The sequence below is a fragment of the Drosophila suzukii genome, chromosome 2L (genome assembly GCF_043229965.1).
Source record: "Drosophila suzukii chromosome 2L, CBGP_Dsuzu_IsoJpt1.0, whole genome shotgun sequence".
Lineage (NCBI taxonomy): Eukaryota > Metazoa > Arthropoda > Insecta > Diptera > Drosophilidae > Drosophila > Drosophila suzukii.
The window spans coordinates 2554630-2568353 of NC_092080.1; positions in this window are offsets into that span (position 1 = coordinate 2554630).

Genomic DNA, 13724 nt, shown 5'->3' on the forward strand with positions numbered 1-13724 from the left:
GGGTGCCTAACTTGACTGATATACTGTGGAAATAATGAGAAGAATACTTTTGGGATGATACAGTATTTTGAAAGGCTAGTACATTGTAAATGGTTTCAATACCAAGGACTTTGGGACACGATTAGGGGTTGATTAGAAATGTATAACTAAGGTTACATATCCAGCATAATTATACTTATTATTTGTTTATGATTTATTATTTCCGTTAAAACTGATATATATATAATGGAACTTTGTATTTATTAATACATTTTCTAAAAGTATTTTAAATCTGTTCATAATTTTAATATCTTAATTTCCAAAGATGGAAACCGCAATTTTTTTTTTTTATATTTTCCTGTCGTCGCTATAAAAATTCCTTTACTTTTACAACCATTATATCATTCCTTTTAATAGGCATGTAGAACTGTGAAATATGTAAATCTTGTCCACGTCCCAGATAGAGCACTCACTTTAATTAAAAGGGTCAAGGATAATGGATTGTTTAGGGTCAGCTGTGAAACTTTTCCAGAACTGATTGCACTTGCAACCGTCTGGCTGTGGTTTAATCATTACGTTTAAATCAGATAGAACCACTGCCCTCACCACAGACAGCACTCGATGGGTACAAGTGTTTCAGAGTACGATTTCATTCGGTTGTTGCGATTCTTTTTTTATTTGCAACAACATTTTTCATTTTGTTTTATAGCCAAGCTTAACGAATGGTGGACACGGGTCAAGACGAGCTCGACACACATGGGTCTCTCGCAATTCCACGTACAAGTCTCCAACCTGAGACCCCATACCTCGTCCATCGTCATCGTCATCGTCATCGCCATCAACACTTGTCATTGTTGCAGGTGAGCTGCCTGTAACTGATTTCACTGGGCTGATAAAATTTCTGAGCCGGGCAGTCGTTGGCCATTTGCCTGCTTGACAAACGCACTCCTCACGTACGGCTAATTAACGCGCGTTTTAAGGCCTCGCTCCCGTAATCCCCACCTCTCTTAACCCCCAGCCCCCGTTCCTCGATATCGCCGCTCCCTATCTGGCTAAGGTAACTCCCTCCTTTGTCCCAAAAGGCACGAGTCGCATTACGAATGCATTATGGTACGGGGCTGTGGGGCTGGCCAGATTGTCGGACAAACAGATTAAGTGGCATATGTTTTATAAGTTCACGTACTCGTAGAATCAAATATTTATCAGACCTGTTCTGATCTTGACTTTCCAGATATTTTGTCTTTTTCGATTGGACTTTAAGTTCGTGTTTTATTTGGCATGAAAACTTTGAGTTAATATGGTAATAACATCAGAATTTGACAATACGAAATTCTTTATTTATTAAAATATCATTCTATTTACAGAAATATTCATGAAAAGAATTTCAATTATAAAATCAAAGTTTTGAAAAAGAGAAACTTGAAAATTTGTTGATAACATATTTGACCAATACAGAAATTTATGGCAGCTTAAACTATTAGGATTCCAATTCATGAGATTTTTTTGGCATTTACTACAATTTAAGAATTTCCTTTCCAAATATTATCGAAAACCTTGGATATAGTATTTTCAATACATAAAGAACTTTTAGTAAACCTTTGTTTATCATTTCGACTTTAAATATTTCAAAGTGATCTTTGTTTATTTTCACTAATACCTCCCAATCATTTAAAATCTTCATTAATAAATAAGTATACCCTTTCAAAATGTTCATATACACGGAAATACCAGTGCTTGCTAAATAATCCATACCCATTTTAATTCGAAATTGCTAAAAACACATGAGCTGAAATAAGCTTAAAATTTAAAACTATACAAATAAAAAAAACCTCAACAAGGGTTACCAATCATAATGTCCGAGTTGGAAATAAATCTGCGCAACACCCAAACGAAAAGTAACACCGAAATAATGGCACAAAGGCGGTCTGAGGAAAGAGGTAGTTATGTAGGAAACCATAACGAGCTAAAGTTGCTATATGTACTTGTGTTCGGTGGAGATCGCGAAGGTTGGCCGGATGATGATGATGATGATGGGGATGGTAATGGTGGTGATGCGAACAAGGTAGCCACCAAACAGAAAACAGACAACGCTTTATGGGCGATATTACCGTAAGATAATGGACAAAACAGGCAGAGCCAAAAACTTTTTGGGGCGTTGTCAGAGAGATACATGTTGGTGAAATCTCTTGGGATTCGTATTCGGAGTCTGGGTCTCTGGGCACCTGACCCGAAAATGTTTCACATTGCGCGAGTTACAGTTAAACGCCATTTTTTCCATTGAATTGTGGCTGTTTCTTTTTTCTGAAGATCTCTTGTTACGGCGAGAAAGCAAGGTGCCAAAGGGTTGGGGAGTTGTGGAGTTGGGATCCCAAATCCCATCCAGTAGCCGGCAATTTGTTTGTCCGAAATGGTTGGTTGGGCCATTAATATGGCCACAAAAGACATGGGGAGAAAAGTCGGTGGAGGATGCCCTCGAAAATAAAATAAAATGAAACGAAAGAAACGGCCACGCCTCGCGGGCGCAACGGTAAATGGCCCCCAAGACGGGGTTTTGTTGATTCGCCTCCGTCCATTCGACATTTTTCTGTAGTTTAGTCAGAGAGTTGCGATTGTCTGACCCATGGTTTATTCACCTGTGCTTATAGCCACTGTGAGGCTAAATTAAAATTTAAATTGCTATAACACTCGGTTGTTGCTGTTGTGGAGTGTTCGTTGTTGTTTATCTTAATGAAACTTTTTAAATCACTTTTAGGAGCGTCGGTCGGTTTGTCGGTTTTTTCGGTCGGTCGGCGGCGACTATTAAAGCTATATATAAAGCTCACACTCTCTCGGATCTCTTTGATTTAAATGCATTTAATTTTGAGGCATGTGAAAATTAATTACATTTAATTAGCCCGGCCCCCGTACCGTTCAGTTCCCCAAAATACTCGTACAAGTTGCCGTTGTTTGCTTTTAATGGTTTGATAATTTCAATTTTCGTTTATCCAATACTGAAAACACCCGGTAACGTGGAAACTAATAAAACTTTTAACTCATGCTCATCCAGTAGCTCCGGCTTTATGGCCCCTTCTCGAAAAAAAAACAAAAAAGTAAAGAGTAGAACGATCTTGAGTTTGCATTTGGGAAGGTCACACGATTCTTTAATTGAATTTCAAACGAAATGTACTTGGGCATCGGTCTCTTTTTCATAGGTAAACAAATTAAACGGAAGCAATGTTCTATTTTCTTTGTGATTTAGAAGTATTTAAATCTCAGTTTACTGCAATCCAATCTGCGGGACTGGGTTTTAATTTGTATTCAACTCAATTAAGGTCAACGTTTAGGGTGGTAGACCTCCTAATCTAGACCAAGAAAATCTGCCTTCAAAAGAATCTTAAAAATAGGTAAAGGTATTTATTTAGGCATGTCAATCAAGAAATTTCTATTACCTATGATTGGGATTGAAGCTATTGGATCAAATCATTGAACTTCGATCTTCTCATTGGCCTGTTCTATCTAGACCTTTAAAATTATAAACGTTACAACTACTCGTTCTAAGATCTTATTACTATGTCCTAAGGTGTTGAATAGTTTAGGTTTAAGGTAGGATCCTCCGTTCCTATATCCTACATTTTTAAAGATCATTCCAACATTTATTTCATTGGTAGTAATTAAAGAATTCTCAATTTCTTATTGTGTTATTTTTTGATCTTAAATAAAACAAAAATAACACGAAAGTATACAAAGTTCTTTCCATTAGCTAAGTTTAAAGTGCCAAGCTTTAAATTACTGTGTATTAAAAACTATAAAGTCGTTTCGTTCATTATAATGTTCCATTAGAACACCTGTCATTCGCTATAAAGAAGATGATTCTATTCTGAATGTGCCATGTGACACACAGAAAAATCTCGCCCCTAGGGTTAATGTCTATCATCTGACTTTTGCCGAATGACAATTACTTTTTGTACTCGAACCACTCAAAATGGAACTTGTTTGAGTGGAGAAACCAGCAAAAAAACGCACACTAAGAATGCTTTAATGTGTAATTAAAGTAAATTTAATTAAACAGCGAACGGTGAGCAGTGAGTGCAAGTCTAGTGCCTCCTAGATCTCGTCTAGTGACAATATTTATGGCACAGTTTGGCATTCGTATAACCAAAACGTGGTCCATACAGCTGGAGGGGGACTAGATTTTCGAGATCGCCAGGAACGCCAAGATCTCTTCATTTGCGGCACGCTAAAAACTGTCAACAATTTTGATGAAAATAATTGGCCAGCAGCTGTGGGCGAGGACGGCTCCAATTATGGGTTACTGGGGGCGATAAAATGCGTACGTGTTCATAAATATTGTCAATTAGCGAGGAACCACCGATCGATGATGGGCAGAAGATATAGCAGAACCGCAAGGGGCCAGGAGACAGGGCTAATTGCGGACCGCAAAACTGAAAACTGCGAAACTGCAACTGGAAACAAGTTACGCAACAATCATCAATGGGGATTGAGTTACATTTACGATCGCTGGAGTTGGAGTTGCGGCGGCTGGGTTGATTGATCAAACGGTGACAATATGGCACTTACGGGTGCAATCAAAACGAGGATGGATCGAATCGATGCGCCCGCAATACGCGATCGAGGGATCTCTGAGAAGCTCCAGCTCCCATCCTCATCCTCATCCGATCATTATTTTATAAAGCGTGCTGACTGCATAGCAAAGCGTTGCCATTGTCCGAATGCCGCTTGATTAGCCCCCGGCCAAATGGCTATGGCTCCCGATTGGTTTTTAGCTCCGATTGATGGGCACCTCTGCCTGCCACACATAACATTCCTCCCCCTGGACAATTTCGGTCTCGGCAGTTAATCCTTGAGTTAATTAAATTAATTAAACGTTACAATCGCTCCTTGGGGGATTTGAATGGCGATAGGGAGAGGGCCAGTGAGTAAATTATTGGTATGGGTAGTGCATAAAACTGAATGGAGTGTTTCATTATTTATTGGGCCACAATAAAACAAGAGAGAAAGTTGAGTGATATACGGAAATCCCTTTTGTATGTATGTAGGTCATTCGTTTTTTTTAAAGATATTCTTAGCTTGAATGGATCCTAATTTCCTATATTTAATTTACCTAATTGTATTTGGTGTAATTGGGAAAAACATTTTTGTGTAGTTTCATTGCGGGGTATGGATCATGTTAAATATATTATGAGATCTATAAAAATTGTACTTCATCTTTCCTCGGACCTTTAAGAGCTTATTATAATTAAAAAATATTCTGGACAAAGTAGTAAATAAGTAAAGATACTCTTAAGGTAGAAAATGTTTCCTTTATAATTTTTAATATTATAAAGAACATGTAGAACTGTTCTTTTTGTGCTAAAAAACAACGATTTTTGCTTGGTTCCCAAAGTTATACGGTGTTTCTTGATTTTATTCCCATACCATATTATAGAAATCGAAAAAAGAAGATGCCTTACATTCACATTTTTGAAAGTGTGGGTTATAAATGCACTTCACATTGGGGACAGCTTTAGTTCCGGCTACTCAAGCGGCAAAAACGTATTAAATAACTAAGTCAAATAACAGAACCATAAAAGAGACCTAAAGACAACCGCTTGGCGGAGTTCAAGATGGGTGTTAATCAATTATACGTCACTGGAAATTCGGAATTCGAAACTCGATGACTGCCACAATGGCCCAGCTTTGTGCCCAAACAGACCATGGCTGTGTTTTTGGTCCAGAGAAACGGTAGCTTTTCGATCAAATGAAATATTGCTACACAATATTCGAATATATGCTTTGTTTTTTAGTTTTATTGGGATGCTAATGAAAACGTCGATTGCATTGTTCGCTCAAGAGAGGGCCGTAAAACATGAGTAAATAAATTTGCGACTCGTGACATTTGTAACATATTTTAGCGGCCCAATAAACCCAATTTCACAGCTACTAGTGCGAACACACTTGGACCACCATCGACTTTTGAAAAAAGATATATGTATTCCAAACGATAAGTGCCGGTTAATTGCGGTTAAGGCTCGAAGATCGAAGAATGAGGCAGGACTGCGATTTTATTGTGGCTTTTTGTCGGTTCCGCATTTTTTGAGCCAGGCGCCCGCTGATTGATGGTGAAAATGTAACCGTCACTGGCTACATATGAGGAGCAGCGACTTAAAAGAAACTGACTGACAGACAGATCTCGGCTCCTCCGGATGTGGAGCCGTGAGGATGTTGACGTTTAACTGTGTCGCTAATTGGGCGGTTTTATCTGGCTTTTTGTTGGTCCAGTCCCCTCGTGCCAGTCGTCCACCTCCCCAACCTTTTGACAAATGACAATCAGCCGTGAGACATGGCCATCCATGTCCGCCAGACAGAAGTTGACTTCCTCTAGAGGCTCGCGATGCCAGGTCTAGCGGTTCAATAGGAATGTAGGTCGCATTAAACAGCACTAATTGATGTCGAAACGCTTTAGACTCATAGCATTAGCTGTTTTAGCTCATTAAAATAGCTAAGTAAATGTGTTTTATTGGAAAAATATCGGGCTATAACGGTCAAGGGATTTGCCATTTCGAAGAAAAAAATGCATTAAATAGCTTAAAGTAATAACAATCATAAACCGTTATTATGGAAATTTTAATTATAATAATTTTCAAAGTTTTTAATCTTTTAAGACATAATCGAAAGTAATAACATTTACATTACAATATTTTGCAAAAAGACAAATTTGATTTCTTAATGTTGTCCCGACAGAGCCCTTTATTATACGATTTAATCAACAAATATAACTATAATATTGCCCATACTAAAAGGCTTTCAGTTAGATTATATTGAGGGACTGAAAATTCAGAAATCACCTCTGAATTAAAGAAGGTGTTTCTTTTGAGTATTCTGGGCTTATATCAGGTCGAATATTGGTTGGATTTGTTTACGGGTATTTTATTTTGTGTTAACTATTTTGTAGCCTTCAAAACAAATTGTACAGGTAATTATGTCCTTCAACTAACTTCAGGAATACTCTCCATTCACTTCTGGACTACTTACCTAACTTATTCATACGAACTTCTACAAAGAATTTGCGACTGCATATTTCACTAAGCGATTTCCAGAAATAACCAAAAGCAAAAACCTTTTCCTTTCATTAAGCTGTGGCCTCCTTTGAGCCCGGCTCTCTTATGATTGACATGAAAATGCTTAAAGTTTACCTTAAAACAATGATAGAAATGTCGACTAGATGCCAGCGCCCGACTTCAGTCACTTTTGCTCAGAGACGTGGTCTTCGTCTGGGGTCTATAACCCAGAGTTATCCAGCACCTGCTGTTGTGCTGTCCCAAGTCTGGTTCATTACACGAAATCTCGGCTTCTGGGTAAAACATTTTTTAATAAATATTATAAAATGGGAGCTGTCGGTGACGGTAAGAAAAGAAAAAAAACAAACACCTTACAGCAAAAATCGTTTACAAGAAAAACAATTAAACAAAAAAGACAAAAGCGCTGACTGAGAAACGCAGTTAAAGACCCTAAAAAATGTCAACTGTTTTTGTGTTTTTTATGCCGCTTTTGGAAGCTGCTGCCGTCTGTGATTCCAAGTTGGATTCGGATTCAATCCCCGTCCAACCTGGCATCCATGGGCTACACAGACCGAAACCGAGATGAGTGGCCTCCTGGCCAGGCGGTCCAGGCCTGTCATAAAACAATTAAGTTTAATTTTGTCACCGTGCCTGGGTCTGGGCCTCAAGTAGCACCCATATCCCAGTCTCAGTCGCAGTCTCTTGGCAATTAACGCATGTTTCATAGTTGTTATTGTCGTTGTGGCCCAGGTAATTGTGCACCTGTTGCCGCCTTTTGTTACAACCGATGAGGTGGAGGGACCACATCTAAACAGTCCACTACTATGATTTTTCATTGAAAAATCCTCCTCCATATAAATACATAAAACTGTGAGGCACCACAACATAGTATACTTGTCCAGCTATCATTTATTATTAGATATGATTACTCATGTGGTTCAAAATCACATTATAATCTGTTAATACTCCATCCATTCTATTCGATATTATATTCTGTTTTATGTTTTTGTTAAAGTTATTGCTTTATATAAAAAAGAATTATTATTGATGTTTTTTATAAAATTTGAGTTATCATTTTTTTTTATAATATGATTATATCACTCAAGGCATTATAATATTATTCACTCTTAAATATTTATTGAAACGACCTCTCTTACTACGCATATCCATTTACCTCAATGTACATATGTACATATCCATATTACAACATAATTATTTATACAATTTATAAACATAAAACTAACCCATTTTGACCATAAAAATAAAAAGTAAGGCTTCTTCTTTAATTAATATTTATTTAAAAAACTCGGGAAATTTTAAATATGCCTCAACCCCACCTTCTAAAAGCTCTTGTTTAGCTAACATTTCCAGTTAATTTTGGTTTGTGCTAACATTTAACATAGTAGAGCCAATGATGGCTGAGATCTTCCTTTCCCCAGGGGGAAAGACTTCCTAACAATATCTTGGTGCAACTGCGGCCACCTATTAACTTTTTATGATCCTTTTTTAGTTGGGTGTTTTTATCATTTGTTGATAATAATTATGGTCATTTGTGATAATTGTGGGCTATTGTGTCATGTCTTGCAGGAGCCGGAGTTTTATTTCTCTCTTTTTTCGTTTGTCTTGACGCGCACTTTAGTAATAATTGTCATTAAGATAATTAGTTGACTGGTATGGTATGCCACTTGGCCCCTGGTCTTTGGAAGAGTTTTCAGTTTATTAAATGAAAAGCTATGACGAAACACGAAGGCAGTGGCGATCCAAAGATTTACGATGCCAGATTAGACAGCGTTTAGCCTGAGAAAGTGAAAATCCTTTTCGGAAAAGGTCGTAAAACGTGGGCCACCAGCATACCCACAGATCGTAAAAGTGGTTGAAACGATTTGGTAATGTCTCTTTAATTGTGTGAAAATTGAGGAAATTATGAAACAAAATCACTCTTCTCCAATATTCATTCCAAGAATCGAATGGAGACAACTAAGAAAGAGGCAAGACAACTTCCTGATGGATGGCAATTTGAAAGCCATAAATCGCGATTGAAATGCTCGTTCATCTTATCGCGATTGAGCCGAGCACCACCCAAATAGTTTCCACAAAGAACTCTCATAATTAAACTATGCAAATTTCGCACTCTCCGTTCGTCGGCGCCATCAAAGTCGAGCAATAAACCACCAAACCAAGTCAAGTCTACATATATAGCTCGCTTTTTTAGCAGCTAGTGGCTTTGACTGATTTTGGGCGTATTCCTTTCAGCAGATATAGCAGATATAGAGACTTGTTAACCTGTCACATCGTTAAAGATTTGATTGATTTTGCTCAGGAAGCCGAAAACATCTGGGCGGTCACCACGAGATCTTAATGACAAAATAATGTAGCGCATTTAAATGTGTGGTGGGACCACTAAAGTTTATTGCGAAAAAATGTGTGCTTTGTTGTTGGGAGCCTGCACTGAAAGAAATCATATAAGGGTCAAAGGCTATTCAGTTTTTAAAACACATGATCTTTTGCCTTTATGAACAACAGATTGACTTGAAAAGAAGCTGAACTTATCATTATTTCAATAAGTTATTGTTATAAGAAGATACAAAAGAATACCCAACTTCAAAATTTTTCTGTACTTTATAAAAGTAAAAAAAAAGTGGATAATGTTGTCATTTTATTTTAAAGTTTGTTTATAAACTAGTTTTAATATTTTAAAGAAAAATCAATGTACGTTTTTGACAATATTTTTTGTGGGTCCTTAAAGATCAACCTTGTGTTTTCAATACAGTTTTTGAACCTAAACTGAGATTAACGAGACGTTTAACCTAATAAGCAGTGTTGTTATCCTTTTTGTTATTAAATCCTTTTTTCTTCCAGTGTTTCCTAGTTTAATCTATGCTCAAATTTGTAGTTAATCGTTCAATTTCGAACACATACGAGCAACAACAACGGCAACCACAGAAAACACAACAAACAACCTGTTTGCGTTGGCGACAACTTTGCATTCCCCTTGACGAAGAAACATTTATTCCCCGTTGGGTTTGGTTTTGGATTTGAACTTGGATTGTTGTTTCTCTGAAAGATTTATCACTATTCTCCACACAATTTCTCAATAAGCAGATCGGTCTGCGCTCTCGCTCGCACCCTCGATCGCCATCCCGCTCACCCATTGGATTCCAATGAAATGTGTTTTCGAATAAAAATGGTCCATGCGATGCGATCGAATTTAAATTGAAAAATTTGATTTTAATTCTTGCATTTGAAATGTGTTTTCATTAACATAATTAACGTCCGATTAGATGTTTAGTATCGCCCTCCCTCTCACTTTCCGCCTTTGTCCCCCTCTATAAGGTCTACTTGTTTGTTTTCGTTTGAACTGGTGTAAAAATAAAATAAATTACACTTTAAGAGCAAAGAAAGTTCCCTTAGAAGACGTTGACAGCTATTCGTCAGTCCATTAAATTTGGGTTTTTTCTGGTGGGTTCGTGTTTTTAGGATGCATTAAAAGTCAAACGATCTCGGGCGTGTTCGTTTCTTCACTTTCCTGAGTTTTTCGATCTGGGGGGTCCATTGGGGGGACTCAAGATGTTAAACAGGGTCGCCAAAGACGAGGTCGAGGGGCTCCCCCCTTGATTTATGTTTGTGGCTCATTTATATTGAAATTTGATATATTCGAGCGCACGCTGTTCATTTTGCAAAAGCCGCCGTCTCCACTTCGTATTTTATATTCGAATTAATTGAAATGATTGTGATCTACAACATCGCCGAGCCATACGCCTCGCATTCGTATATATAGTATAGCCACTTTGGATCTGTATATATATAGGCGTGCATATATAATTCACGAACATCCACTCTCCTTTGTCTCTGTCTCGTTTTCAGCGAACTTTTATTCCATCCATATAAATTATATCTGGGGTAGACAATAGTATAACACCTCCTAAATGCTGTTGTTAGGGCTTAAGTTAAGTTTTATTGCCGTGGCCTGACAAATACATAAATGTTGTAGGGCGTTTAGATCATTTTTGGGTTTTGGAGGTGGGCGTTGCTTTAGAATTGGCAATCAGAGCTTTGACATATCTTTGGGATCTTAAAGATGCCGACATAGCGGTGTATTTGTGTAAGATTACTTTATTAAGATTTAAATATTATTATTTTTGCACCAGGTGTTGGAAATAGATATATAATACTTGTTATTTTTTTTATATTATATAATTAATATTTTCCCAGTCCTATAGGTTTTTACTTGGAAGTAAGAACTATGAAACTTAATATCGCACTTTAATTTCACCTTGAGAAATCAGCAACCCCAAAAGGTCGTTCAATCTTAATGCCAAAATGTTGGGCCCACCATCGCTGGAAATAAACTTGGCAAATCAACACATTTGTCAAGCTACACATAACAAGGCGCTGAGGAGAGGGTCTAGAGATCCAAAGACCCCAGAGAACAAAAGTCGAACCAACTAAGGCAATTAAACAGAATCCGAGAGGAGAACCCAGAGGGGAAATCCACTGGCAATGTTGATCACCCGCTGACAGAAAATCACTTGGCAACGCGGCTGATCATTAACCGATAACACATGACATTAAAGAGGCTCACAAAGAAGTTTTAAACGCACACAAAATAAGATAAATGCCGACCACCCCAAACCCCAATGAGGAGTTTACCCGGCCAGTCGACCGAAGTCAGAATCCCGACAATAACGAGCGGAAAATTAATAGTGTGAACAAAGAAGAAGAACCGGGAATGGGGGGGATCGGCTCAAGATCTGGGCATTTGAGATAGGTATCAGCTTACATTGGAGCCGGCCCCATATAACGACGACAGTAGTGAGGAGTTGGAAATTTGTCAAAATGTCAACGGGTGAAACAGTTTTGGAGCGGTTGGGGATTCACTGGGATTTTGGGTTGGGATGGATCGGGGAACTTCGCATGGGGCAACCACGTAGCTTTTGTAAAACAAACCATTAGCAGCTAATAAACTTTAGTCATGCGACAAAGCAACAAAGTCTCCTGGAGACTGAAAACTGGAGTTTGGAGCTTGGAGTCTGGAGAGGTCCGATGATTTAGTGAGTGTAATTAAAACTTAAGTTTCCTTCGCTTCGCATATGTAAATAATCTGGCGGAATTCCACGAAACGCCAACCGAACCGAAAAACGAAATACGAAAAAAGAGTTTTTCAACTAAGGTTGAACAAGTTTTGTGGTGTTGTCGACTGTTCTCCACCCGGTCCCTCATATATATAATTATAATGAATCGCCTGTTTAATCGAAATTTATGCAGATCGTGGGTAACCGAAGCGAGCAGCGCGTGTTGACAGTCAAACCATTATCAATCACTGGGCTAGAGGATACTTAGGTAGTTGGCCACTGTTCTTGGGGGTCTATAAGGTGGCTCTCCTGATAAGATCGTTTTGTAAGTGATCGTGGACAAATCGTGTACAAGATTGTGCCATGGAGACCATTAGAAACTCTATTCGGTAATTGGCAATTAAGAGCGGGACCCTCGTCCTTGTGAGTCAGAAAAGCACCTCCATTTCACCGGATCCCATGTAGCTGTAAATGTATACCACTTCATTTGTTTCAGGAGCTTCTCTGAATTCTGGTTGTGTGTCACCATCTTACCATCCACCTCTGCGGATCCTCAGAGTCCTCGACTGGGATCCCTCGTTATTTATGAGCGTTTCGGCCAATCACAAATCACCGGGCTTCGAGCATTTTGTTTTGCACATTTTTATAGTCGCTACTGATGCTATGCAAGTCGAAGAAGTTGGCCTGGTTTGATTTGCAATGGGGGCTGCATTTAATGGGCAGGGTTTCAAGGATGGAGGTCCAGTTTTGGGGAGATGGTGGACTAAAAATAATAGTTTTTATTGGTTGTAAGTATTAATGTCATTTTAAAGACGTAACCAAATCAAGAAACACTTTTAATTAATTATAAAAATCATTATAGGAATCTATTAGATCATTTGGTTTATTTTTTAGAACTTGCTGTTTGCTAAATTTATACATTGTTTTCCAAAAATAAGTATTCTTTATTTTAAAGGGAGAATGATCCTAACTTAATATATGTTTATGATCATGGAGACTTGAAAAGAGGTTAATATAGATCCATCATCTTTGGACCGTTATCAGTCCCACTTAAAACAGTTTTTTATATTCTCAAGAAAAAGATTAGACATCCTAATCCTCGACTCGGACTTTCCAAGCGGTTATGTCATCTAGTCCGTACCATAGCTTCACTTCCTTCCCACACTCACACAAATCTTAGAGAAACACTGCCGTGACGAACCGAGTCACCTCGAAAGATGATCGCTGCGCATGCGCATAACCGTAAGATTCACACATGCCTGGGAATCGGAATCGGGCGAGGATGAGGATGTGGATGTGCGCTGGATGCGGATGAGAATGTGAATGTGAATGTGGATGAGGAACAAGAGAAATACATTTTGAAAATTTAACGATGCGCACATTTTATTACCGCAATTAATTACAAAAACAACGCGGCCAAAACGAAATCTTAGTCACTTTATCAGGAGAGGACCAGAGAACGCGGGAAGAAAGAAAGAGAGAAGAGCGGGGCGAAAGAGAGATCCCAGCGATCTGAGGGCAGCGATAAGCCTTATGATAGATGTGACTAGTAGAACGCTACTACCAAATGGTTCTGGGCCTGCAGATTGCAGCTCCTCTCGTAATTGGAGGCGCGACAGTTTGTCTCCAGCAGTCA